The following is a 25,745-nucleotide window of genomic DNA, read 5'->3' as shown; positions in this document are numbered from 1 at the left end:
ACACACACACACACACACACACACTGAGTTCCTCAGCGCTCCTCAGGATGGGTTGAAGACTCTGACATTGGTGATTTGATGGATGACGAGCCTAGACATTTCTGCATCTCATGATCTCTTGTGCCTCATTAGCTGTGCTGTTGTTCTGTTGCACTGGTTCTCAACCTGCAAGTGCATCGACAAAACATAGTTTTCATGATAACATGTTAAGTGTAAAAAAGTTACAGTACACAAATAAACATGCTCTGAAAAAGAGAAAATGCACATGGCCCACCCCATCTAAACTCTTTAACTTACAGTACCATTTAACAAGGCATTCATTCAAGCGGTAAGTTACAGTAAGTGGTAGGTTTTTTGAAAATAGTTGAAATGAAAATTCGAATGAAATTGTCCACAACTTAATTCTGCAATGATGTTTTGCCAACATTGATGTCATTATTCAGGTATGTCAGTTTGGTAGTATTTTAATGACGTTGGAGAAAGTAAAAAACAAAGCTATTCGGAAAATGTGTATTTACAGTATGCACAATATATGTCCGAAGCTGTGAATAGACAATGATACAGAATGTATTGACAGTGGCATGACCCTTTAGATTTGATGATTATAAGCACTGTTCTACAATGCAGACTGTTACAAATAACTGAATCAAATCAGTACGATTGTAACAGTAACCTCCACCGCATATTAGTTGACTCGCTGTCAGACCACATCTTGTAAAAATGGAAGAGAGGAGGGAAACAGGATATATTTCAACTCCAACTCCTTTTTAGCCTGCTAGAAAGACCTCAACAATATGACATCACCTCCATGATGGAAGAGATTATGATGGAAGAGATCCACGTAGATCCCACGCCGTTATTAGACCCAGTTTATTTATTTATTTTTCATTCAGTACTTAGTGTGGTTGCTATAGGCAACACACTTATATTCAGTCAGAGAATTATTTTCCAGAAAGTGAACCTGTGTTTTGTAAACTTGTTGAGTGATGTTATCCGGGTTGTAAGGCCGCACAACAGAAAAGTGAAGCTTTTGGTCATGCTTAACTTGACATCACATTCCTCTGGACTCTCGGCAGTGCAACCACACTTGCAATTTCCCAGAATTGCACTTTTTTAATTGGTTTAATATTCAAAATCAGAGCTACAACTTCCAGGTTTCAGTCCTGCCTCTCAGAGAGAAGTTTCTCTGTTCATTTTTTAGGGAACTTCTCGTCACCTCCAGCCACCCTCTAATGTGGGGTGCCCCAAGGCTCCACCATGGCACCTATTCTATTCCCACTTTATATGCTTCATTTAGGATTTTAGAGAGTGTTAGAAAGTTTTTTGCATATATTTATATTTTATTTTGCATTTCTTTAACATAGATTTTCACTGTTATGAGGATGACGTGCAAATCTATCTACCACTCAAAGTTAAATCAAATGATCCATTTCAGCCATTTCTTGATTGGCTATAAAAGATTGAAGAAAATAAGGGCGAAGTGTGTGGACTCCTTTGAGTAATAAACTGTTTTCTGTATGGCCTCTAATTTGCATATTTACGAGTGAGCTTACCCTAAGTAGTATTATATTAAAAAATACCTTACACACATTGTCTGAACCTCAGAACGTCAATATACACTTTTTTGTCTGTTTTGCTTGCTTTGTTATAGTTATTGAAGAAATAGTTACAAATTGGGAGTCAATTTGTTATGAAAATTAGACGGTTAAAATTCACCCGGTTCCCCACTTTTACCCCAAAATGCCTCTAACAATCACATTTTCCAGAAACACACACACTGGTCTCTGCGTGCGTGCGTGCGTGCGTGCATGCGCACGTGTGTGTAAAAGCTATAAAAGTCACTGTTTCAAAGTGCAGTGCAGCACTTCACCATGAATGAGCTGCCATCCATACAAGACCTTCACACCCAGAGGAGTAGTGTGAAGGCCCAGAGGATCATCAGGGACACCTATCACTGAAGCCATGGACCGTTCACTCATGGCTACTGGCTGGCAAACAGTACCGGAGCATTGGGACCCGATCCAGCACGCCCAGGGATAGTGTCCTCTCGGCCATAAGTCTTCAAAACTCAAAACTGATTTCCACATCACCATACTTCCACATTCACACTTACAATAACTACTTTCGTCTTTTTCTCAACTGACAAACCCAGGCAGCAAAAACACCCACATCTTAGCAAGTTGCCGATTGTGTTACATCTTCTGTGTTTGGTGTTTTGTACAAACTGACATGTCTCCTGTCAACTGACACCAGGATCTGGCATTTCAAGCTTGACAGTTCTGCTCGCACAGCCAGACGCGTCTGCTGATCTTTCCTTCATGTCCCCTCTTTCTCAGCAAACCGTGTCACCACCCAGTCTGTTATTTCAGCAATGATGATGCCTCGGCCTTGGGGTTGATAGAGATCTCAACAGCCCTCTCCAGTCTCGTTTTGAGCTGACATGAACATGAAAAGTGTACAAGAGCGGCAGGCGTGGTAATGGCTCTCGCACGGAACACTTTGTGACCCCTGGCTGATGAAACAAGATGTCATACCGTGCCCTTTTCATGTTCTGACAGCAAGGAATTGAACAACACTTACACTTCTTCTGAGGACATACAGTACAGTATGATGTAAGTAGCCATTGAAGTCAGTTTGGCCTTGAGTAGAAAGTAGTTTCAGGTCAAATTCCTGAACTGTTCACAGAGGAGAGAGTGTGCACATCTTGTATTTAGACCAGGTGTATAATGTCTAGCACATGGCCTAAATGAGCTGCCATCCATACAAGACCGTTCTTCATCAGTCATTGCCTGATGAAGACCTTTATGGTCAAAACACTGTGCCATTAAATAGAATATGTTTGGGAGCTTTAGTTACACCTCATGTATAAATGCATATCTTTCTCTGTGGAATCTGTGAAGACATATTCTTTCCAAGAGTTTGTTAATTCAGCCTTGAGGATGGTGATGGCTTTTACCTTCTTGATTAGGGTTCATGCTTATTCTGTTTACTCTGATCTCTGCCTGATTTTACTTGGTTACACCCCAGTGACTAGCTGATCTACAAGCTCACAATGCGTCAAACTGATCAGCTACTTCCGGTGTGAGACAATGCGCGTGCCTGAATGGTGAACGCGTTCAATGAACATTCATGAACTCATTCATACTTTGCTAAACTGAACGTACTCTATTTCCGCTAGATGAACGTTATTGTGAACGCGTTCATTCTGGTGTTTGTGAACGGCGCTCGTTCGGCTTGCTCACGCCTGGTCTCGTCTTTACATTCACTTAGTTTGAAGTGCTGTGTGTGCCTCGATCCTCCTCGTTCATGTCTCCCAAGTAAAGCCTTACTTTGACTTAAAAAATAGCTGATCTGCAAGATCACAACACGTCACATCCACAACATGTTGTGAGCTTGCAGGTCAGCTATTTTCACCATGTGGAAACTTGCAGGATGTGGGACTTTTTGCCTCACAATAAAAGCTTATCAGCTTTATGACAAGACAGAAGCAATGTGAGAAAGGATTACAGATTATGTAGCAAAGGGGCACAGGAAGAGAGGGCACATAAACATTGTGGGCACCTCAATGTTAAATTGGATGAAATAATTGCTGTGTGTCAATAATTTTGAAAAATAATAGCTTGCAGCAACATATTAAAAAAACTATTAAAAAAACTAAACTAGTTCATTTTTGGAACCATGAAATTTAGTTACACATTTTGAATTATGAACTATGAACTGAACTAGTTCATGTAACCCATTTTTTACATTTGTGAACTGAACTTTGAACTAGTTTATGTAGAAAGTGAACTTTCCCAACTCTGGCGCAACCAGGTATAAATCAGGCTTCAGTCGTTCTGGTTGGGGGCGTCAGCTAAACGCCTTGTTGCTGCAGATATGATGGTGGGAGATTGATTGTGGTTTATGTAGGGTGTAGGCCTACTAATGGAAAGGTCACTTCCCATCTGCACACACATCACCTGTCACTCAATGCAAGTCTCTGTGGATATTGGAAGTTCAGCTCTGATGCATTATTTAAAAAGAAATGGTACTGTAGATGGTATGGAAATTGTGACGCTCTCTATCCTTCAAAAAGGCACTACATCTCTACAATACCTGCTCCATGCACATTGAGCCCTCTGGGAAAATACACAAATGCATTACACAATGGATAGTTTCATTGTGGTCTTAAATAATGTTAATTTACTTAACACACTGATGTGCAGCAGTTGGAGTGCTGGAACAATTCTGTCAAGGAGGTAAAACTTAATAAGCTGAAAAACATTTCACACACATTTTCATTTTCATCTCAGGAACCACAGTTCCGTTACAATTGGGAATAATTCCCATGTCGCTGTCATTGTCATTCTGAGAACAGAACGGCTCCCTCGTGTTGACTTCTCTCTCTCGCCTGTACACTTTCAAGGTGTTTTATTTATCCCTGAGGGGAACCCATGATGTCACACATGCACATTTTCACCAGAGTATCAGAGCGCAGAGAGGTGCTGTGATCAGCGTCCCTGGAGTAGACACTGTGTCTTGCTCACAGGCCGTATGGCAGGTATGGGTATGCTTTGAAGCCCAGTGATCTTTCATGAATTCAGGCCAAGGCCTAAAACATACAACATATCGTTGTATGTCCAAAACCGTTAGTTTTGTATTCATCATTTTAAATGATTTAAACTAGGGAAAATAGCAGATCTATAAGAACACAACACCTTGCATCACGAGGCGTTGTGTGGATTGTGTAGATCTGCTATTTTCACTAGTTTTGTGCAACAGTCTTGTTTGATGAAGCTGGGCTTTACTTTACGAAAAAACGTACACATTTGAAACTTGGAGATACAAGGTTTCTGCCCGACAGTAACAATATCCTTTTATTATCCAGAGAGTCTTGCAGTGAGGGAGAGAGTGATGGGCTTGCTCAAGGGACTTGTCCAACCTTTGACTTTAACATGTTCATTCGATAAGATGATCCCTCTCAACCACATGAACACCTTGCAACAATGTCCCTCAGGTGTGTGAGGCGTGTGGTTTTAGAAACATGCTTGGGAGAGAACACTGCATGTGCATGTGCATGTGCATGTGCATGTGCATGTGCATGTGCATGTGTTCGATGCATGTGTGCGCCCACGTTCGTGGCCATCGGGAAGTTCTATAATACTCCCAGATGGGCTGGTCGGTCCGTGGGCTGTCTTGTTTTTGTTTTGTTTGTTTTTCAGCAGCAGCCAACATTAAATTAAATGGTGCATCTCACTTGCACTGTATGCCCTCTTCCATAATAAAACTTGTTCTGGTTTGTTAAGCAATATCACCAAGTTATGATTTAAACACATTTTAACTTCTCAGGTTTCGTGTTGGTTGACACTAAAATTTGTGACTTATACTGAATTATGGACATTGTTTTGCGATTCCATCCAGAGCAGAGGTTTCAAGTATCTTGGGTGAACAGGCTGGGTTTTAATTATATGGGCACCGGATCTGATTAATCTTAAAGACCATTACACTGCTGAACAAGGCCTGCCTGAACACCATGCTTTCCTGCCACATGGAATACTTTCCTGTGTCTGCTTACCTCTTGTCGGATTACCTTCCTTCATGTGAATTACGTTCCCTATTTTTGCAGACTGCTTTCCTATGTGGATTTACCGACTGTATGTATGTGGATTTATTTTTCTTGCTTGAACTACTTAAGCCCATGTGCATTGTGTCACTTTACTTTAGCCCATGTGCATTGTGTCACTTTACTTTAGCCCATGTGCATTGTGTCACTTTACTTTAGCCCATGTGCATTGTGTCACTTGCTTGCTTACAGTATGTCACTCCTTCTCTTTTGCACAAAGGCATGTTCTAGTGCTGCACTTAAAGCCATACTATATAACTTTTCCAATGAAACTAATCTTAAAATTGTCCTAACTATTAAATCGCTAAAGTTTTAGAACCCCAACTCTGTTAATTGCAGCCCCTAATAGACAAGGCAGAATTTCTGAAAATGTGCTTGTATAAAGTTCCGAAGGCATTTTGCGAATATTTATTATATACAACTGTTCTAGGGGTATTAAGGGGTGCTGAATCCAAATTTGCTGTATATAATGCTCAAAAATGTTCCTAAATGGCTCAAAATTGAGAAATCCAACATGGCCGCCACTGCAAGGCTGAAATCTATTTAAGTGAAAATCTTTTTGACTAAACAAGGTAGAAACTTGAACTAAATGTGTTTTTCTAGGTTAGCCTACATGGGGAATTTGAAATTCTATCCTGATTTTAGATCAGACGTGAATAATTGGCTTGAAACTCATACATGTATAGCAGAAAAGGTTCGTTATTGATGCATAATTCGTCAAACAGAAACAAAAGCAGGATGAACCATGGTTTTATTCATCAAAACTCTTTTGATTTAGATTTTTCTATCAACAAGTCATATATGCAAATTATATATAGTCCTTAATATGAAGGTAGGCTACATTAATTTAGCCTATTTGCAGTCATCAATATTTCGAGCAGATCTCATAGGTATCTTGCAGCTGCATGCATCCAATTTCACTTTTCCTGAATAGAATAGAATGGATTATAATATAATATAATATAATAGTATTTTACCATATCAATAAAAGTAAATGTACATGGGAATACTTCTTACTGTAATCCTTACTGTGGCAGCTTATTCACAGTCTTCCTCAGTGTTCCGGCAAGTGTTGAGTTTTTTGCAGTTGCATGCCATATGACTCTTTCTGGATAGAATAGAAGAGAGTTTATAGCCAGCACAAGTACATCAGGGTAGGGTTCATTAATCTGTCAACATCTAAGAGTCTAGAGTATGCAGTCTAGTAGGCTGATATTCTCTAAAATTACCAAATCCCATTAGTACAATCTATTATACATACATACCTGCAGCTGCAGCGTTGGCTGAGGCACTCCTTTGTACACCCACATGAAGTGAACTCCCTGCAGACTTTGGGCATAGGTGGCAGAGAGAGTAGCCGTGGCACTAACTGGCCTTCCTTGATCATCCAATACCATTTCCTCCACTGGAGGAAGATCGGGGTGTGGCAGGTGAGCTTGATTCCATATAGTTGCTTGATAGTGTGCACGCATGATATGGAACCTCACAGCATCTGTGGTTGGTGGCAGAGTCTCTTGGGGACGACCTTTGCAGAATAACTTTACTCATGCTTTGTTGCATGAATCAACGTCAGGCACACCATAGATCTTACAAATGAATCTTTCTGATGATGTCACGATATCTTCTGTGAAAGGGCCCTTCCCAAGGCCAGCAAGATCAGTGTGATGTTGTTCGAACACCTGCCAGGCTGTCTTCTTTCTGTGGCCGCTGAACTGAGACACACTGTCACATCCAGTAAGGGCATGGAAGGAGTGTCCACGAGGAAGCTGATACACGACTGATCCTTCACTGTATCCACGCACTGATGGAAACAGTAGTCGTGTCAGCACGTGACACAGACGTGCTTCTACTACTGCTTGCTTACTTTGACAAAATCAGATGTACCTATGTCTAACATGAAAGCTGGTATATCAAAGGACCCAAAGTTTTTCCCAGTGCATGAAATTCACAGGATACTGTCTGAGGATCAACTGGACACACTCCTGCCCTTACTGGATGTGACAGTGTGTCTCAGTTCAGCGGCCACGGAAAGCCTGGCAGGTGTTCGAACATCATCACACTGATCTTGCTGGCCTTGGGAAGGGCCCTTTCACAGAAGATATCGTGACATCATCAGAAAGATTCATTTGTAAGATCTATGGTGTGCCTGACGTTGATTCATGCAACAAAGCACGAGTAAAGTTATTCTGCAAAAGTCGTCCCCAAGAGACTCTGCCACCAACCACAGATGCTGTGAGGTTCCATATCATGCGTGCACACTATTAAGCAACTATATGGAATCAAGCTCACCTACCACACCCTGATCTTCCTCCAGTGGAGGAAATGGGATGGATGATCAAGGAAGGCCAGTTAGTGCCACGGCTACTCTCTCTGCCACCTATGCCCAAAGTCTGCAGGGAGTTCACTTCATGTGGGTGTACAAAGGAGTGCCTCAGCCAACGCATGTATAAGCATGTATAATATATTGTACTAATGGGATTTGGTAATTTTAGAGAATATCAGCCTACTAGACTGCATACTCTAGACTCTTAGATGTTGACAGATTGATGAACCCTACCCTGATGTACTTGCTGGCTATAAACGTTGTATCCCCTTCTCTTCTATTCTATCCATAAAGAGTCATATGGCATGTATGGAAGTATACAACTGCAAAAAACTCAACATTTGCCGGAACACTGAGGAAGACTGTGAATAAGCTGCCACAGTAAGGATTAGGGCTGCGAATCTTTGGGTACCCCACGATTCGATTCAGAATCGATTCTTGGTGTCACGATTCACGATTTCTTTTCGATTCTTTCAAATCCAAACGATTTGAATTCAGAAACGATTATTTTCCGATTAAAAAACAATTCTCGAACCGATTTTCTATTCAAAATGATTCTCTATTCAATTCATAGGATATCAGGATTTACTCCAGTCTGCTGGCATGAAAGCAGAGTACATTTACGTAGCTTTTATAATCGTAAAGGTTTTATCAACTTATTATTGCAATAATGTAAACACACAAAGGTAAATCCAAGACAACATGTTTGATTTATTCATGCTTACACACATTCTTTTAACTTGTACAAACACAACATAATATCTAATAAAATATCGTAATAAAAAAAAAATCGATTTTTGGAAAATGAGAATCGATTCTGAATCTTACCATGTTAGAAACACGATTCGAATTCAAATCGATTTTTTCCTGCACTCCTAGTAAGGATTACAGTAAGAAGTATTCCCATGTACATTTACTTTTATTGATATGGTAAAATACTATTATATTATATTATAATCCATTCTATTCTATTCAGGAAAAGTGGAATTGGTTGCATGCAGCTGCAAGATACCTATGACATCTGCTCGAAATATTGATGACTGCAAATAGGCTAAATTAATGTAGCCTACCTTCATATTAAAGGGATATTTCTATTTCAAAAAAACGTTTGGTAATTTTATCATCTAATCAGGCTTTTATGAACACCCTGAACAGTTTTTAATTAGCTTGATTCAATATTTAGATATTTGATGTAAATGTTACCAGGCCCTCGGCCTCTCCCCACAGACACCCATTGTAACTTCAAACTTAATTTTAACCATGATAGATTCGTTAAAAACACCCATTATTTTTTCTTGTGACTCATATTACCCTCCTAATATGTGAGCAGGTCGTGTTTTTTCAATAACATTTTTCATTTATTTTTAATAATTCTTTTTTGAATTAAATTTTTTCCATTTTCCCAAATAATTAATAAAAACAAATGAAAAAGTTTATGGAAAAAAACACGGCCTGCTCACGTATTGGGAGGGTAGAATGAGTCACCACAAAAAAGAATGGGTGTTTTTAATGAATGGTTAAAATGGAGTTTGAAGTTACAATGGGTGTGTGTGGGGAGAGAAGCCCTTCCCCTGTTTCCCTGTTGAAAGTGGAATATCCCTTTAAGGACTATATATAATTTGCATATATGACTTGTTGATAGAAAAATCTAAATCAAAAGAGTTTTGATGAATAAAACCATGGTTCATCCTGCTTTTGTTTGTTTGACGAATTATGCATCAATAACGAACCTTTTCTGCTATACATGTATGAGTTTCAAGCCAATTATTCACGCCTGATCTAAAATTAGGATAGAATTTCAAATTCCCCATTTAGGCTAACCTAGAAAAACACATTTAGTTCAAGTTTCTACCTTGTTTAGTCAAAAAGATTTGCACTTTAATAGTTTCAGCCTTACAGTGGCGGCCATGTTGGATTTCTCAATTTTGAGCCATTTAGGAACATTTTTGAGCATTATATACAGCAAATTTGGATTCAGCACCCCTTAATACCCCTAGAACAGTTGTATATAATAAATATTCGCAAAATGCCTTCGGGGTTCTGATTTTCTGAAAATTGATCCTGTCTATAAAGCCTTCTGTACTCCTGGCCGGGGACCTGATTTCCCGGCAAGATTACGTCATCTGCATCATCCATATACGTTGGCCTATCACAGCGCCGATCATACACTACCGGCCAATCACAGCGCGTCTTGCCGTCTCTTCAGGAAGTAGCTTCCGTCAGCAACAGTGTTTACGCTGGAGAAGGCTCTACGGATTCGTATCGGCGAGGGGGAGGCGGTCGCGGTGGTCGCGCAGCCCCGTTCTGGTGGTCCGCGGCGACTCCGTGCAAAAATGGGCGAAAAAAGCAATACCGTAACTGACCAGTAGTTGAGCAACTTCCATAGTATAGCTTAACGGCCGGACTACACCAAAAAATGCGCGCATACGCGCATACTGTCCGTGAAGACGCTCGCGTATGCGTAAACGCTCCAGGCTACACCAAGGAGGGAGTATATGTGAGGAAGACCAGATAGTCCATGTACAAAACGCATAGGCGTGCTTAAAAAATAGAACCGATCCTATTTTTAGGGAATGCGTATCCGTGGTTCGCGCTATCCGTACGCCTGGTGTAGCCGGCTGAATTGATATACATTGGCTCTATCCAAAACGCGCATACTAGGGTTTAATATTTTCCTGAATTTAGCTCATTTTAAAAACCGGGATTTTTCGGAGCTTCTCCCGGGCTCCCCGGTATTTCCCGTCAATAATAATAATAATAATTAATAATGTTTAAACCATGGAACGGCCTTGGCTTTAGGTGACAGCCTATCGACTGAATTTCCACGTGTCACTGAAAATAGATGATCTGCAAGCTCACAACACGTCGTAGATTAGACGCTATGTGAGCTTGCAGATCGGCTATTGTCAGCATGACACTCGCAGGACAAACTATATAATCAAGCTAATGGGAGATGCCGTTGGACGCGCTGTCGCGCACAGCTCTTCACAACGCAACGCTTCAATGTTCCTCAATGGCTCATTATAAAGCATTGCATTACTTAGGCTACACAATCGGATATATTTGGGGGGATAATAACGCTTGCAAGATCATTCTTCATAGTTCACCCCAAGAAAGCAAGGTAGACCACAAATGTATTACTTACAGTATAGCAGTTGGATTATAACAACAGACTTGTTTTCCATAATTTTGCTCATTCTGCTGCTGGAAAACATCACGTTATAAATAGGCTAAGCATACAGGTGGTCTCTCTGTAATGGTAAAGTAAAGGGACTGTTGGAAGTGGAACGCAGTATAATTTCGGTGCCACGCCACGTTAGATTTAATCAATTAAGTTTATTTAGTAGGCGGTAGGCCTTGTATGGGACGTGGCTTTTTAGAATTCCACTGCATCTGACCGCCGCCCTCCCGTGATATCATATCAACAGCCAAACTAAATGTCCATTATAGTCAAGTAGCCTATATTTATTATGTCCCAAACTGGGCAATTCATCATGTTACAGCAAATAAAGAAGCCCCCCTCCCCTCGTTCTCGAGATTGCGCGCTGCGCAGCGGCTGCGCTCATCAAAGAGGCAGTGCAAATCAGAGAGAGATTAATTTTTGGTTGGATTATTGTAGGCATATTGACGTTCTGATTCATTCTGATATATATTTTTCCTGTTAAAAAAGGAGGCGAGGATATGTGGCAAGCAGCCCATTGCCCACGCACTGTAGTAGGCCTTTCTAGTAATAATTAGTAGCCTAATTTATATAAGAAAAAGACAATCTTCGGGATGACGGTTCCCGAAGCCAATAACCGGGAGGGAAATTAGGTGCGCTCAGGCCGGGAGTCCCGGGATCCCGGTTCCCGGCATTAAACCCTAGCGCATACGCGCGCGCCCCGCATACGCACTGACGCACGTGAAACGGCTTGGTGTAGTCCGGCCGTAATGCTAATTCTAACCTCATGTACACACCTGCTACCATTTTTGCCTATGTATATAGTATATACATTTATAATATATAAATACATACTGAGTATGTATTTATATATTACATTTTTGTCTTTCTCTGTTTCTACACTTTAGTTTTCTTCTTCTTGCTATATTCTTCCTCCCTCTTATGAAATATACAAGATGATGCATAAGCTTGCATAAAAAAAAGTGATTCTGATTCTAAAATAGCAGCTGTCTTACACTGCAGTAGCTCTCAAGCAGATACTGCATGTATTTGTTGAGTATGAAACAAGCTTGGTTCATTCATTTAAAAAAAGAAAAGATTTAAGCTTAATAATTTCCTTTTGTTCTTTTTCAAGGGGGACATTCAGAAACACACTATTTGTCCTATTAAATATAATGACATTTAAATTTACCAATCATTTTGCATAAGCAGCACATTAGGAATTATTTTGAAAAAGGGTTAAGTTAGTCCTCCTTGCATTGGGCACCTTAGTTTTATTCATTCATTTGCAATTACAGTGCAATGCATTATTTTACCATATCTTTTCTGTGATATTGTGTGTGTGTGTGTGTGTGTGTGTGCGTGCGTGCGTGCGTGCGTGCGTGTATTTGTGCATCTGTGTGTGAATGAACTGCTTGCACAATGTGATCACCAGGGAAAGATTTACAGAATGCCGTGTTTTAATGTGTGGGTGCTCGTGACAAAGCCTGTGTGCAACTGCAGTGGTGCAATGGTGATTCAATGTTTGGGGGGTCGCGAACGTCGCCCAACACCTACTATACAGGTCTATTGATATGCATGTAGGCTTGTTTCTTTGTTAACCATTCCCTGCGAACTTAAAATATGGATGTGCGCTAATACTGCCAGGAATATCATACATTTTTCAGATCAACATTACGTGGCTTTGAATGGCTAGAGGCTGTGTTGGATTTAATATACCACTAGAGCGCACCAACGATAAGCCTTTCAACATATATCTAATCAAGGATGGAGTGATCACGTGGCCATAGTTGGCCTACTGCGTCCGTTAACATGGGCCTGGAGCTAACCATTAGCGTGGGTCCGTGTGCGCCACGCGCGCGCTTGATGGTGTAAATGTTATGATGGCCCATCGGCTGGGACATGTATCCACGCCACAGACACTTCAAACCGGGTCAAAATCCGACGTAATTACAAGCCGTTATGTATTGTAGTGTGTATTGAAACCAACGGCTAGCATAGCCGATTTTACACAGAGGAGGCCTGAGCTTGCGGAAACCAATCCTTACTTTACACGGTCACTGGAAACCATCGTACAAGGTAGGCAAGACCATTTATTCATCAAAAAATATCCAATAAATTGCTTAAAAATTGCAGATCGACTTAAAAGTCGCTCGGCAGAGAGTCTCCTAGTGAGGAAGTCGTTCTGAAAGTCGACTAGCAGGCAAGAAGTTAAAACAGTTGGCGAGGTGTGAACTTGGGGGAGTGCGAGACCCCGGCTCAGAAAAGATATGGGTCGTCAGGGGCGCGCAACCCAAGACTACGACAACACTGAGCAACTAGTGTGTCTCTGTTGAGACACAGCAACCCGACGTCTTGGCTTTCTGGAGCTGACGCCTGTCCATCCGACTGCAAGCTAATCTGATTTCGCCCCTCCCCTCCCCACCGCCTCTTCCTGCCAAGAGCTCCACTCACACTGTGCGCCAGACGAACCCTCACGCTGACAACCCACCATCTGTACAGGTGACAATCTGCCGCCAGGCCTCAGTGCGTCTCGTGCTTTGGCCTGCAGTCTGCGTGTTCGTGACCTGGAGTGCTGCTTGAAATCTGCCGTCTATTTCCGAGGAAGCTATTCTAAACGAACCGCGCCCACGCAGAGGGAAAGCTCTATCCTATCTGCGTGTTCAAGTGGGATGGTGCTGCATTAGAGGCCAGAGTGTGTGTGTGTGTGTGTGTGTGTGTGTGTGTGTGTGTGTGTGTGTGTGTGTGTGTGTGTGTGTGTGTGTGTGTGTGTATGCGTGTGACTGTGTATTTGGATATTGTGTATGAGGCTGTTGTCATCAGAGACTATTAATTGCTTGTTTGACTTTCCCTGGAAAAAATAATAATAAGAAAAACTACTTTGGGAAGGAAACAGTGGTGTAAAGAAACTAAGTACATTTACTTAATTAATGTATCGGTATTTCCAATACTTTTACTCCTACTCCACTACATCTCTGATCCAAATATTGTACTTTTATTTCATTACAATTATTTGAAACCTTAGTTATTGCATATTATATAAATTATAATATTAATACTTAAACCACTTTAGCCCTATTTTATACCTTGGCTGTTTTCAAACTGCTGTTTTCTGACCGACTCACTGTCCGGGTGCCTGTATTATTGTCAAGTGATTTTTGAAAATTTTTGAATTTGTTTTAAATCATTGAGCATATGTAGGACATCCTTGTATGTATAACGTTGAGTGCTCCCAAGCTCAACCTTGGTGAATCACTTACATCAGTCACAAGATTATGAAAAAACCGAGCCAGTCCTATTTGTAGGTTTCTTGTCATGAGTGACAGTAGTCTGTTTGCTCCAAACAGGGATAGAGTGTAGATAACACGTGCAAGCATTTCTTACAGAACTAAGTGCCGCAATTTTAAAAAGTGTACAATAACCACCTGACATGGTTAAAATGGGTATTCATTGCGACCGTAGGTCGCATTTACTACCAAAACCTCCACCGGCTGTCTGTGAGTGAGTGAGCGAGTGAGTCCGTCACACTTTTGCCCTGCTCATATCTCCACAACCGTTGCCCCCATCCATGCCAAATTTGCCAAATTTGCCAAATGCCGCTGTCTAATCTTGAACCATCAAGAGTAAGTTACCATCCCTACAGTTTGAGACAATGCAATGTGCAGTGCTGAAGCCACCCTACCTGTATACGACTGCCTGTGTGCCATGTCATATTGTGGTGATGATCTACTGTACAGTATGCCTCATTTATCCAAATGGAAATGGCAATCTTTAGAAATAATTCATGAGTAACAATCTGCTTAACAAGAACAATATTGGTGTAGCTATGAAATTCACCTTCATGGCTTCATTCGGCAATCACACCATGGCCGTCCCTCTAATAAGCGCACACACACACACACACACACACACACACACACACACACACACACACACACACACACACACACACACACGCACGCACGCACGCACGCACGCACGCGCGCGCACGCACGCACGCACGCACGCACGCACGCACGCACGCACGCAGGCACGCCTGCACGCCTGCACGCCTGCACGCCTGCACGCACACACAAACACATGAGACAAATACATACAGTACTAACTAATAAACACAAGCTTATTAGTATAGCACATTTCAGTAGTAAGGCAGGTCTTTCATAAAACAGTGTTAAAGAAACTAATAATAAAATTTGAATTTGAATAAAATGAGCTACAACACTTATAATAAATTTACATCGCAGCACAAGAAATGAATCAAACATGTCGATAAAAGGCAGCAGCAAATGAAAACAACAACAGAAAATGGAACATAAAATGTTTTTCTCTGGTGAGCTCTGTGTCCTGAGGGTACGACACCAACCAATCACTCTCCTTCTCTCATCATTACCTGTACTCTCATCTGTGTTTACATTTGTGTTTGTGTGTGTGTGCGTGTGTGCGTGCGTGCGTGCGTGCGTGCGTGCGTGCGTGCGTGCGTGCGTGTGTGCGTGCGTGCGTCTGTGTCGTGCGTCTGTGTGTGGGTGCTGTGTGTTCGGGTTCAATCAAAGGCCATCATCAGTCGAGCTTCATGTAACATTAAATTGACCATGATTTCAAAGACATTCTGAGGCAGGCAGCTGCAGGGAGATTTTACAGTACACAGTCTGTGTGTGTGTGTGTGTGTGTGTGTGTGTGTGTGTGTGTGTGCGTGTGTGTGTGTGTGTGTGTGTGTGTGTGTGTGTGTGTGTGTGTGTGTGTGTGTGTGTGTGTGTGTGTGTGTGCACTGTAACTGAGAAATGCACTATATGCTGTGATGCTACTAATGTATTTTATTTTGCATATAGTGTTGAACCGTATTAATGAATTAATGGTTTAATGTGTTCATAAGGTATAGACTGTTCTGTTGTCTTTCGTCAATATTGTTTATACACAAGAGAGAAACTCCTACATTGGGGGTGGGGGGGGGGATTAAAATAATTATGGATGTCTTTCTCTGGATCAATAGCAAATTACAGCGTGGACAGTGTTAACCTTTCATGCATGGACTGTGATTAACTACATCATATGTAAAATTATTATTTTTGAATTACTGTATTCAGCCTGTACAGTTTTACATCTGGTAACAGCAAGCCCATTAACTGTATTTATACGCACACTGAACCCCGATTACTGGGAATAATCAATAATGTCAATAAGTTATGGCAATACAGTAGTTTCAGAGAGAAGTCGTGTTTCACTTTAAATATTTCCTATCCACCTGTTTCCGCAAGACTTTACTGTAGCATTATCTGCGGGACACTTCCGGTTAACAGCAGACATACAAGCTCACAAGCTTGTAGATCACACTCGACTGCGACGCCGGAAATGCCGCTCGCGGCTTGCCTTCTGCGCAATGCACAATGGGATGTTGGAAAGTTGTGGATATCCACTTGAGCCCGTCTTGCGGTTATATATTTGGATGTGCTTAAAACAGAAAAAACATTGTAACCAAAACAACCATCTTGAGCTGTTTTCTCCCCTGTTTCGTTTTTTAACCCTGATTGCGCACTTACCATGGTTAAGGAAATCAAAGTGTTTAAGTGACCATTTCATATAGACTTAATTGGGGATAAGATCAGCTTTAGTTAGTGTAAATGCTGATATCAAATTCTGCCCTTTCGTTTAAACTCAGCAATTAGTTTAAACAGTCCCCCTTCAACACTAGATCCTATTCAGGAGGTGAAATGCACAAGTAATGTAGCCTAACATATTCATCTCTCTTTTTTTTCTTCTTTTTTTGGTAAATGAAAGTCCTACCTACTTCTCACTAAAATAATGAAGATACACTAACGTGGCAATAAGTACTGAAGATAGCAGATCTACAAGCAAATCTACAAGATTAAAAAAAATCAAAAAAAAAAAAAAAAAAAGCAACGGTTTTGGACAAGCAAGGTTTCCACGCAACAGCGGCAATATATATATATCTTTTGTTTTTTGTTTTTTTACGCTCCAAACATGAATTTATTTAAAAGATTTTGACCTGAACAGTTTTCGTTATGGTACATCAACTGAAAACACCCATATTTTATTTTCTTAAGTAGAAAGAGTAACAAAACACTCTTTGTAAAAAAATAAATATCCCCTTCATAAAATAAAAGGGGGGTAACTAGCAACACTAGACGGCTTAACGCAGTCAGTGTCTGTCATGCCCTCCTTCACTGCCATAAATGAAACATACTGTAGGTTTAGCTAGTGGATAGCACACAAACAAAGTGTGGCATCAGCAGAGCATCAGCCAGGCTGACTTTATCGTGCCAGCTCTGCCTGTCTGACTCACTGTTGGAGATCAAACGGGTGAGTTGCGCTACTTGACACACGGTGTCATGTTGGGTGAGGCTGAGGCAAGGCTATGGCATTGTTTCACCCGGTGCTGCCATGTTTCAGCACATGTCGACTGGAGTTCATAAGCAAAGTGACAGTGTTTTTTTTTAAATAATGCTGATTGGGAACCATAAAGACGCCATGCAATTTGGACTGAACTTCTGTGGATTTGATGTTTGAATAATTTCTTGTTCTTTTACTTTGAATAATTTGACATTTCTGTCACTTGAGATACATGACATCTGAACCCTTGATACTTGTTAAAACGCAGGGGTGGGGCAAGTAGTGTCAATAAGTATTATTCAACAGTGAGGAAAAAAAAATCAGAATCCATTGCGGGACTCTTGCAGGAGGCTCGGGGTCAAATCCATGTGGAACATTGGGGGCTCCTCAAGGATTGAGTTTCCTTGTGGGGTGGAGGTCAGAGGATGTGAATAGTAGAGTAGACCTGGCTGAATTCTCCTTCCGCTGATAGTTATAAATGTTTGAGATTCCCATGCATGGTTTCTTCAGAAAACAGCCCTAAGTATTAGTAAAAAATATATAGGCCTATATATATACGTATGTTTTGAGTGCCATGACCTCCAAACCTTAGAAATCCAATAAAACAACAACACAATGCTGTATGATACAAAAAATGGGTACAGTGAATCAAATCGATCACCATACATTGCCATACATTCGAAGGAATACCATAGAGATGACAATTAAGATTGGCAAGGGACCAAAATATAATCATCAGTTCTTATTGAGAGTTTTTTTTACAGTAGTTGGTTTATAATCTGACAGTAGCCAAATGTAACTTAATTTAACAAATTTAGAATCCTATCGCACACAACAGTAGAATTCGAAAATATGTCTCCTACAGTACCGATTAGGCCCACAATCATATATTACTTTCACCATAAGCATCCAGAACTCAGGTAACCACCTACAGTATACTTAGGTGTCCTCTTCAAGGACACCTGGACAGGGATAGATGCTCACGGATCGAACCTGTGACCTTTCAGTTGACACTCCTGTAGTAGGCAGGGGCTCAGAGTCTCCCTCAAGGCCAATTTGACAGAGAGCGTGGACAGCACCAGGATTAAACGTGTGACCATGACGTTACAGCACAGGTGTCATTTAACCCCCATCCAAATCAATACTGTCCCTCTCCAGGTGAGATAGCGAGAAGGGACATTTATCTTGTGCTGTGAATATTCTGTATTGACAGGGAAAGTTTTCTATCTGATTCAACACAAAAGCCTAAAAACCCCCGGTGTTGCAATTATTCTTAAACTCCATTGATGAGGTAGGTTTATGGCCAGGATGTCTGTTGGTATGGCATCGGTTGTGGAATTATTATTGTTGCAATAATGATGCCAAAACCTCTCTGGGTGTAATGTGAAGGACCTGATCTGTAAAATGGTGTCAAATTGTCACAGACCAGCATCTCAAGTGGAAACTGAATTTACAACTTCCGCATTTTCCACTTTCTCTCAAACAAACAGCCACTCTCCTTTAATGACATATTGATCCAGCCTCTCTCATTTTATTTGTCTGTTAAAAGCATTATTGCAACACATTGTGTTCCTCAAAGGCACGTCTGCAGTTATGGCATGGCACCAGAAACACCACTTGGTGTCTCCACTTCCAGACAAGTCTGCCCTCTCAAAAAGTTCAAAGAATAAACTGTGTGTGTTGGTATAATATTTGGAACCAAATGACCGTACCTCTTGCCTTTTAGAATGTACAGCTATGCTACACAGATAAGCCTGTCAGTCAGAGTCTCAAGTTGTTTTCCATTGTCTCAGTCAATTGATAATTGATTAAATGTTTTTTTCTTCCCCCTGCTGCTCCAGCAGTTTGAGGGTATGGTGGGGATACCGTCCCCAAGGGCACTTTGGCACTAATATTAGATGGGTTAGGTTAGATGTCTTGTTAGTTTAGTTAGTTTGTTTTTACTTATAGCCACACTTTTCATGCTTTTAAAAAACAAAATACTCCAGCGGATGCTGCATTGTGACTCTCATGCCTTAATTGGAGTAATTTTAATCAAATGCTGTGAGTGCATTTCTATTATAATATCATACTTGAGCCAGAAGCTGGTCATTCTGACTGAATTGCATATTGATTTGTTTTTGTTTTGTGTTCGATGCCTTGCCCTCTGGCAGTATTGTTGAGGTATTGTTCGATGTAGGTTTGATTCCCAGCTGACCGGCTCCTTCCAGTATAGTGTTGAAGTGTCCCTAAGCAAGACAATCAACCCCTAACTTTTCCAGATGAGAAGGTTGATGCCTTGTTACCTCCGCTGTCGGTGTGTGAATGTGTTAATGTAATTGCATATACTTAACATTAAGGTGACTTAAAGATAAAACCACAACGAATATCAAGTGTTTAATGCTTTACAATAATTATATATAGAGGGGGCAGTGGAATTATGACGGGTGCTGGCAGCTGTCATAAAGTCACTCCCCTGGTAAACACACGGTGTGTTTGAGCTCCACACTAGTGCTTGTTAGGTTATCATCTACAGTAGACGCTCTGATTTAACTCTGTATTGATCTGGACTCTCTAGCCTCTTTTCCCGTTAGGTCCCAGCAGTGCTGGTCATCATTGCCTTGCCTTGCCCAAGGGCACTTTGGCCAAACATCATGCTGTTCAAACCAGCCTCTCAGTCAGAATCTAAGCATTACTTCCATTGCCTCTCAGACACTCAGACTATAACCTCTACTCTGTTTTAACTCCACATTGATTCTGCTCTCTCTCTCTCTCTCTCTCTCTCTCTCTCTCTCTCTCTCTCTCTCTCTCTCTCCATCCTGGCTCTCAATGTTTCAGGATTCTGACGGAACACACAGGTTCTGGACCTGGTGAGAGCAGCAGTGGACCTGGTGAGACGTACCGGTAGGAGGGGCCCGTACAGGAGTCAAGCACAGAGCCTAGTCCTTCCAAGCACCAGATTTCCTCTCTCAGTCTCGGCAGAGTAGTTCCATACCGGTGGAGTGAGTGGCCCTGTCTTTCCCTAATGGGACTGATCGTTGGTAGCTACTGGGATGTAGGTCGGGACTTGATCAACCCCGGCTGGGTCACCGAGTGAGGGGTATGATGTTGCGAGACCCTAAACCCAGATGAGCTTGGGCTACATATATACTGTATACCGGTATATATATATATATACTGTATATTATACTAACCTCTCTGCGACAGCTAAGGTGAGTCTTGCATTGTGTTGTGTCCCGACATCTAAAATTACATCTCTGTTGGCTCGTTTAAGCATACTCCTCCCCCTCTCCTCTCTACTTGGATGAGTGGCAGAGAGAGAGGAAAAAATATGTGAGGTGATGAGGTGTTGAAAGACATACAGACAGTATGAGGAAGAGAGCGAGAGACTGGAAGGAAATGTAGTGTAGAATGAGAGCAAGATTACATGACAGTAGATACATGGACTAAGTGTGTGCTATGTCTACACTGATACGGTTTTTAAATTTGTACTTGGCAGATGGCCGTGTCTATCTTATGGCAACATATAGGACTGCTATACATTTGCAGACCAGGAGGAAGAAAAAAATTACATCTGTGTGAGGAGACTCAACCATGGTGTACCGGTAACTGGGCTTTAAAATAAACAGTGGTGGAAAGTAACTTAGTACATTTACTCAAGTACTGTACTTAATTTAAGTACAATGTTGAGGTACTTCTACTTTACTGGAGTATATTCCAATTTTGAATACTTTTATACTTCCACTCCACTACATAATATTAGATTCCAAATACTTTTGTACAGTACAAATACAACTGATAATGGAGACCTGTCCCTGCCAGCTACATTATTATACATGACAGAGGCTTTTAACACATCTGACACTTTCCCCAGAGCTTTAACAGCTATTAAGAGTGAGAGAGAGATCAACTGAACGCGATCGGTCACACGTTCAATCCTCATAGCATCCGATGTGTCCCACATTGCTGTCAGAGGAGGCTTTTGTTAAAGCATTGATGTCAATTCAAATTGCTTTGATTGCAGGAAACTACATCTCTAAAATATTGCTGCTGGAATATTGTCAGCTTGTAAAACTCCAATGCTGTCACCACCAATACTCATTACCTATAATATCCTAATAATAACTAGTAAGACGCCTCATGTACTGTAAATGGAGATATGCTGTGATAGCCCAAACATGTTTACTCAGTTACTCGTTATGCGTATGTCTATGACATCTGACATCATACCCTTTTATGCCCATACATGGAGATCCCTGTCTGTAGAACCAGCCGTTAGTGTAGTATGTGGCCGATGTGTTGGGGCGGCTGTGGCTCAGGAGGTAGAGCGGGTTGGCCAATGATCAGTGGGTCAGCGGTTCAAATCCCGGCTTCTCCTCCTGTCCACATGTCGAAGTGTCCTTGGGCAAGTCACTGAACCCCACATTGCCTCCAATGAGTTGGTCGGTGAAAGCTTGCCACCATTGGTGTGTGAATGTGGGAAGTGAGGACGCTGGTGTCGACTGTTCGCCGCTTCACTTCCCAATGTATGAATGATTGGACCATTGTAAAGCACTTTGAGTTCGCAACTTGATTAGAAAAGCTCTATAAAAATGCAATCCATTATTATTATTATGAGGAAATCCTCAACCATGCAGAACTTCAAAGATTGCCCACAGCAAATGCCAAGCTCTACGCTGTCAACGCAGGGCCTGGATCCTCATCCACGTTGCACAGGGCGCACGCGTCATGCTGCGCCAAAACCTTTGGATCGAAGCTGGCTTGACCAACGGGGCCTTAGGAACAGTCCTAGGAATCCTATACGACCCCAATGGCCAACCGCCACCTGCCCTGCCACTTACTGTCTTCGTTCAATTTGACATCTACAAAGGGCCAAGCTTCCACCCGCATCATGCGCGCACTGTGCCAATTCCGCCGCACACTTACAGGAGGATGAAGGCAGCCGACGTCTGCACACGCACCCAAATCCCTCTTTCTCTGGCCTTCGCTGTCACCATTCACAAGAGCCAAGGTTGGACTCGCGACAAAGTGCGCCTTGACATCGGAACCTCTGAGCACTCCTTGGGTATCACTTACGTTGGCTGTTCCAGAGTTACCTCCCTGCAAGGCTTGTGCCTCTATCCAGCTGATTTGCACGCAAACGAGTGGGCGCGCTTCCAGAGGATCAACAACAACAAAAAGCAGCAAGAACGCAAAGCCATTGACAAGGCCCTGCAGAAAATGCATGACACGCTGCTGCGCCAGGCCCACCACCATTGTATTGAATCCGGCCCTGCTGCGTCAATGCATGTGTCATGACATCACTTGGTCACATGAGCGCAGACAGGATGTTGTTGTGTAACTTTCTGTATGGACCAGTGTTGATCATAACTGTTCATTGCCGATCAAAATTTGGACATTTTGCCGCACCCCGCCACAGTTTTAGCCATAAAACAAACATCAGAGATAAAGGGCGTTAAAGATGGGGAAATGCATTGGAGTATATGGAGAAAAACGGCTGCGCGATGCTCTCAGCGTCGACTCGAAGCGACTAGCGGCTAATGGGCTACATCCATGCGTAGCCCCAACCTAACGGTGAGATATAAAGTTAATACTGTAAATACAGTAAACACGTCAAAACGTCGTGGGCCTCCAGGGACATCAAAGAGATTGGCGTGTAGACACCTCGTGGGCATCCCATTGAGTTAAAACACAATCGCTGCCAGGTATTAATTAACAAATTAATCTGCCACTGCCAGGGTTTTTTCCAATAATCTGGAAGTGAATGGGGTGAAAACTTTTGGGAAGACGTCATTTCCGGTTGTATCCGTCTCCTAGCAACCTCCAGATTTCAAAACTTCTCACGTCCTGCCATTGGCTGAAAATGAAGATTGTAGATCAGCTTTTTTTTTTGCTATGGTTATGACCTTCTCTGACTTAAAAGTTTAAATCTACCCAAAGGTGGATTTTGCTTTTCAATGGGAATGGAGTCGTTTCTGCAAAAATACGCTCCATTCTCCTGAAAAATCAGAATGGCAAAACAGGGAAAGAAACCTGTGGAAAAAATGCATTTGCAGGAATTTTTCAGGAAAAGTGCAGTAAATACTGAAGAGTTGAAACAGCACATCTGTAACACCATTCTTACATTGGCGAAGAGCGCCCTCTAGCATAATCACTGAAAACCAGGCTTTGACATAGATCGGCGTCTTTGGCGGTGAGTGTGTTACTGTACCCATGTCCTCAAAATAAGCTGCAACACAGAATCAAATGGCATGGGTGTATTTGTTTTCCTTCTTTTTAAATGTTTTTTTACTTCTTTTTTTAATACATACATTCAGACCCATTCACTCACCCCACACACACATGCCCATTAAGAGTCACCTTGTTTACAAAATAAAATACCAAAAAATAAAATAAAAAACATGACATTGTTCACATCATTTTCTTTTCTTTTTTTCCCCCCATTTGTTTTCCTTATTGGTATGATTTGTTCAAAGAAACCAAATGAAAGGTAATGAAAGAATAGATGACCACACATCTCTTGTTATTACTGTTATTACTCCTTAAAAAATGCATTCTTCAGTTCAATGGCTAAACAGAATATGTTAAAAGGTAATATAATTAAGACTGAATGATTGGATTTGGCATATATCAATCAGTCAGTCAATCAATCAATCAGATATCCAAACAGACGAGAGACCATACACAATACAAATATTTTATTTAAAACATAGTCCATGTGTGCACAAGTCTGTACACATAATTGATTGTTTTCCTTGAGGTTAATTTGATCTATTCTGCTTTATGTATAACTCATAATGTGGCTTACATCAGATTTTTAAACAATTACAGAAATACAAATGGAGGGGACCACCCTCTCTACGTTATTTACAAAAACAAAAGGAATACTAGTAAAACACGCCGCTCATACAGTAACTCTGCAGAGAGTATCCGGGAGTGTTTGTGAGTTTATTTACAATTGCATCGTGGGATCATGGCATAGTTAGACAGAAATGTCTTCACCCAGTGGGAGGACACAACACAGTCAGGAGAAGTCTTGAGAAGATGCAATGACACCAAACTCAGTGTACTGTACTGCACAGAACACAGAATGATGGATGGCCTCTGAGACGGCAAGCTGGTAAATGAAGGAATAGGTCTGGGTAAATGGGGAAGAGAATGAGGCATGAGAGCAAAGCGAAAGGAGACAGCGCAGGCAGGAAGGAATATGTGGGTCATGTAGCCATCCCTCAGGCAGACGCCCCATTAGGGGGACTTTGAAGACTTTTTGAAGATGGATGTCGCTGTGAAGAAGGCAGACTTGACTCCTCACATAGTGTGGAGAGGAAGCCATTTCAAATAGTTCAGCAGGGGTCAGAGTGGAGTGGGGACAACCATTGTTAAACCTTTATTTGACCAGGGAAATTGAGCTTATAGTATACTCTTCAACTTTAGGCTTCTGCTCTACACTACAGTATCGAGAAAGTGGACACCATTCAAAACAGAAAAGAACATGGTGGCCAGATCCATTGAGTTCAGTGGATGAAGTGGTGCCATGTTATATTCGGTTCCTCAAGCTACTGTTGCAGCCACCGTAGGAATACGGCACCAAGCAGCAGATATATGATAACCTGGAAACAGGTGAAAATGTTAGAAAGAAGTGGAGACAGCAAACGTGTTGACTTTGGTTCACCGTGCTCTCAATTGGCTATTTTATTCACAATTCACAGTTTACAATAAATTCCCTATCTGTCTACTACTGCTGCACTGTCCTTTAATTTATACAATTTTACCCAGCATCAATAATACTGTCTTCTTTTACTCAGCATTTAATACTGTACCTTGACTCACTGTCTATCTAGACATTTACTATACATTCACATTCTTTGTCATTATACATCCACTTCACATCTCAGTCACATTTCCTTTACATTTCCTTGTTCACAGAACCTTCAAATGCATCAAACAATAAACCAAAAACAATAACACAACACTCTGTCATCATTTTGATCCATATTGCATTCAAAAAGATACACGTCCCCTCTGTAACAGTATCTTTTACATTAACACTTCCCAAATTCGGTTTGGTTATTAATTGGCTTGCATCTAAGTGCATTTTACTTTAAAGATGCTAAAAAGCATCAAGGACCCAGTACCAAGCAGTAGTAGTGACAGTAACCCCATTCACCATATTTACATCATACTATCTGTGTAGTTTTAAACCATTTCCCCACAATCTGTACTTCATACAGTACACAACATCATAAATGGAGCCAGCCATTACCCAAATAAAACATAAACCTACAGTAATAATGGAGGAGTGATGCCCAAACACTTAGCATTAAGCACAACATTAG

The sequence above is a fragment of the Nannobrachium achirus genome, assembly GCF_963921795.1.
Source record: "Nannobrachium achirus genome assembly, chromosome: 11".
Classification (NCBI taxonomy): domain Eukaryota; kingdom Metazoa; phylum Chordata; class Actinopteri; order Myctophiformes; family Myctophidae; genus Nannobrachium; species Nannobrachium achirus.
This window is presented reverse-complemented; position numbering follows the sequence as displayed.